At 43.1% G+C, this 4,547-nt stretch overlaps 1 protein-coding gene across 1 annotated transcript in view; it reads right to left on the bottom strand.

Moving 5' to 3' along the window:
* Window positions 1–352, bottom strand: part of DNAJA1 (DnaJ (Hsp40) homolog, subfamily A, member 1) — a 12,992-nt gene extending 12,640 nt beyond the window's left edge. Inside the window, exon 1 of the mRNA XM_004677717.2 lies at window positions 185–352. The gene's annotated coding sequence lies outside the window, so the exon portion shown is untranslated. The remainder of the gene's footprint in view (window positions 1–184) is intronic.
* Window positions 353–4,547: the final 4,195 nt, after the last annotated feature.

The following is a 4,547-nucleotide window of genomic DNA, read 5'->3' as shown; positions in this document are numbered from 1 at the left end:
GAGAGTGAGCTGGGTGGTCGAGGCACCACAGCGGCACGCTGAAAGGGACCCTGGAAACAGGAACCCACAACCCTCCCGCCCACGCGGGAGCCAACCGCCTCCAGACCGCGGCTCCATCCGGCTTTCCGGCGCCACCAATGGCACCGACCTCAGGAGGAGGGGAAGCGCGAGGGCTGCAACTCACCGGTGAGCGGGCCGAGGCCGGTATGGGGGAGCGGGAAGGAGCGCGTTGCTGTGCGCAGCCCGGGCAGCCGCCGCTCCTCCACTTCTCACCGAGTGTTCTGGAAAGTTCCGCCCGGCGCGCCGCAGCCGTCGTCTTTTGTAGCCGAGCTCAGGCGCGTCACCCGCCGGAAGTCCCTCCCTACCCACAGCTGCCACCGCCCCGCGGTTACCTGGACAACGGCGCGGGGGCGCACGGGCAGGAAAGGGTTGAGACGAATGGCCCTGTGGGGGTGGGCACGAGCACGGGTTCCCGGGGCTCGTGGAACTTTCTGGAGTCTTGCTTTACTCGTTGGCCTAGGGGAGGTCTCCTGGCTGGGGCGGAGATTGCCTGGGAGTGCTGCACTTCCGGCCAAGTCGGGGTTCCACGGGAAAAGTGGGGTGGCTGCTGCCTTCAGCAGCGGCACAGATGGAGAGGCCTCGGGAAGGGGGCCTCAGGCTGTAAGGTGTGGAGCCCTGAATAGGAGCAACTCTGAACAAAGCCTTGCGTGCCTCCTCCCGGCCGGGAAACTTCTTTTGCCTGGTTCCTTAATCTTAAGGTTATGGGAACCTGCGAGCAAGAAATGCTGAGCAAGACAGGCCTGGCTCGACAACAAGCTCACAGACCTTGGCTCTTGCTCCTTTTCTCGTGCAATCCTTGGCCTTAAAAGTGTCCAAACTGCAACGCTCTAAGATCCCTTTGTGCAAGTGCGGGCCCCTTGACACATGTTATCTGTGTGGGCCTTGCCGTCTCCTACACATTGGATTTAGGGTAATGCTGAACAGGGACGCATTTGGAATGCGTTGGTGCAACCTTGGATTCTGTGCCCAGACTTTCAACTGATTTGGCTAGCCAGAGTAGTACCGAGAGATTAACAAATTGTTTTAATCATTTGACCCCACTTTTAGGTTTCACCAGCCTGTGAATCAATCTATCATCTGCAAAGTGAGACATTGGACTTTCAGTTGTTCAGGCGGGCACTATGGGAAACTGTCTTTCTTATTCAGTAACACAACAAACATGAGAGTATCTGTTACCAAGGTAGTTGGAAATGCAAAGTTGAAAAGGCCCGGCTCATATGGCATAGATTCACGCGGTAAGCCAGAGGTCAATACACTATATATAAGGGATAAGATAGAAGTCAGCAGGGGAGACTCAGTCTGATGGAACGAGGACAGTTAGGAGACAGTGGCACTTGAGCAGAGTTTTTAATTCAGGAGGTGGGCGTTCCCAGAAAGAAATACAAAAGAAGGTAAAGGTGTGGAAGCATATGACTTTTTTTTTTTTAAGGAAATTCCGAGTAATATGATAGGTCCAGAGCTAAGAGAGCTGGAGAAGCAGGAGGTGAGGCTTCAGAACGAGTCAAGGAACATCTTTTGGTATATCTGGCCATGATGGTAAAATTCCCCATGCCTTGTTTATTTTATTTCAACTGTGCTATCCAGTTTTACTGGCTGTCTGCAATTTCCCAAACACACTTTTCCACCTCTACTTTTTTCTGGCTGACACTTAGCTTTTCGTAGATACCACCTCAAATATCACCTCTGGTACAAATTTTTTTCTTGTAATCAACACTTACTAAAAGTCTAATACTGCCAGGCAGGTTACTAGGTCTTGATACTATAAAAATCATGTAAGGCTGTTCTCTGCCGTCATGGAGCTCACTATACAAAAGAAGGAGTTGCGTGATAAATGCTAATAAAGGCAGGGTATTGGGGTGCTGAGGAGAGGGGAGTCTTATTTACCAGCAAGTATAAAAACATGAACAATTAACAGTGAACAACAAATGATAGCCAAATTAATATTGTTCCTGTGATTGTGGATATTGTGATCCTGCAGCCCCTACTTCATCAAGACATGAACTGCATTTGTGAAAATAACATTGGTTAAATATATGAAATAATAATCAGCATGGTATATATCAAGTCACTTTAATTTTTTCTAATAAATATGACTATATCTAATGTTTGCTAAATATTCCCATGTTGAGTGCTTCTTTTTGTCTCAGGAACCCAACTTATATTCCCACTTTGAGAAAGATAAAATAACACCATTTTGAGAAGACTAACACAAAATTGAAATAAGATATTGAAAATACTTTTAAAATCTGCATCTTTACCAAGTACTGTAATTATTTCAGGGTAAAGATTAAGGGGCATAAAAGTTGGTTATAAAAAGTAAACTAGTTATTTGCTTGTGAGTGCATAGAACATTTTAGAAGTTTACATAAATTCTATGATATGGTTGCCTCTGGTGAGAACTAGATGCTGGGTAGAGGCAGATGGGAGGGAGATATTGCAAAATATGCTTTTGAATTTTGGAGTATTTTGTAAATAAATTTGTATTTGAAAATTTGTAATTTTATCATATTTAACCTATTTGAATGTAGTGCTTATTTTAAAAATCAAACTTAAATGAATATTAAGTTCCCTCCTAATTCAAACTGTAAAACAATAGCTTGTGACCCTCACAAGAAAACTAGGCGATTCTTAGTTGCCTTATAAGAAATAAAAACTGCATGTGTTCTATTTGACATCTTTTCCCTTTATACTTAAAGCCCTTCTCTCACACAGCTACCACACAATCCAGGGAACTTTGAATGCCAGGGTTCTACCTGCAAGGTACAGTGAAGAATTAAGGAAGAGTACTGTTCCAACAAGTATGCCACTGACCAAATGATTTTTTTCCTATAAATTTTGTAAGCAGATCATTTTGTAGCCCTTCCAAGTCTGAGACTCTTCATCTGTATATTTAAACTTCTAAATCTGATTTATCCTCAGTTTATTTGAATAATACAGTAGATAATATTTTGTTTACATTTATCTTCTAGGTAATTTGACTTTTATTTTTTTTTTTAAAGATTTGTGTTTATGTATACAGAACTGGGGTACAGGCCAGCGGTGTGAGGGGTGAGAGGATTCACCAGAGACAGAGTGGGGAGCACAACAGGCTGATGTACTGAAATACACTGCTGAAGGGAGCAGCGAATGTGTCAGGAGAAGTCTGCCATACCATGTGGGTCACCTCCCTGGCTAGGGATTGAACTCTTGCAGTAGTGACTGTAATAGCTTCATAGTGCTGTGCTTTAAGCCATTAAACCACCAGGGAGGGCCCCTAATTTGACTTTTTAAATCTCAATTTGATATAAAATATCTTTTAACTTAGGTTTGACATTCCATCTGAATTTCATTTTCTGCACATAAATTAAATTCTGATGTGGATTTGAATTGTTTTGCCACATAGTTTGCCAGAAACTGTTAAAGAAATAGCCTCAATTTGTTGTAAATAATTCTTGTGGTGTCTCATAAAGCAATGATCTAACAAAAATTCCCTCTGCAAGATTTTAAAAAATCTCTTCTTGAAGTTGGCAACAATTTAATTTTGTTTAACAGTTGTCACATTTTAAATAAATTCTATAACAACCTCAACAAAAGAAAAACTCAACTGAAGCAATGACCCTTTCCAAGGTCTTCTCAAGTGCTCTTCATTGATTTGTAAGCTCTTATGTGTTCCCACTTCCTTCTGTGGACACCTCCATAGCATTTATGTAAATATGTATAATCCATTCTAAACATTGATGATGAAGTCCCCTTCTAGAAAATATTTATAGCCATTTCCAAGGATACAAGAAAACCCAAAAGGCATACCCAAGATGCTGTAAATTAAAAGGGTAGTGACTAAAGAAATAAAGACTTGGTTAGGGACAAAGCTAAAAATGCATTGTGGGAATGACCGTCACATTCATGACAGTTGGGCCATGAATTTGTGTCTATGCCCACAGTCTCATTTGCCCTGCAATTCACTGTGTCTGTAGATAAAAACAAACCTATTACTCTGGAGAAGTAAAACTATTTATGGAACTAAGATCAGATTGGACTGTCTCCCAGGGATGCTCATAAAGAGAACATTGTGTTACATGAAGAGCAGAGTCCTTGACACCAGCTCTGAAGGATGACCAGTTCATAGGGATGCCTCTTCCATTCTGATGCAACACACCAGAAGGCGATTCAGTAGGTTAAGCAGTGCTTCAGAGGTGGAAGATTGTCGCAGTGATAATGGTGCCACAGTGTTTAATCTCCCACACCTAGAATAATTTTTGGCATGTAGCAGGTGTTAAGATCTTATTTCTTGAGTGAATGTCAAATGGAGAAAACCCAATTCAAAGACTCCCTCTAAAGGGCTCTCCCTGGTGGTGCAAGGCGTTAAGTCTCAGCACCATGGAGCTATGAGCAGCCACTGTAGCACTAGTTGAATGCCAGTGCCTTGGCACTAACACTCAAGGTGCAGCAGACCTCTCTTGCTCACCTACTGCTCCTCTCAACAGTGTACCACAGTCAGTCTGCCTGTT

This window comes from Condylura cristata, unplaced genomic scaffold, assembly GCF_000260355.1.
Source record: "Condylura cristata isolate star-nosed mole 26May11 unplaced genomic scaffold, ConCri1.0 scaffold00006, whole genome shotgun sequence".
NCBI lineage: Eukaryota > Metazoa > Chordata > Mammalia > Eulipotyphla > Talpidae > Condylura > Condylura cristata.
The sequence above is the reverse complement of the archived record's forward strand: the minus strand, read 5'-3'. Positions and strand labels throughout refer to the sequence as shown.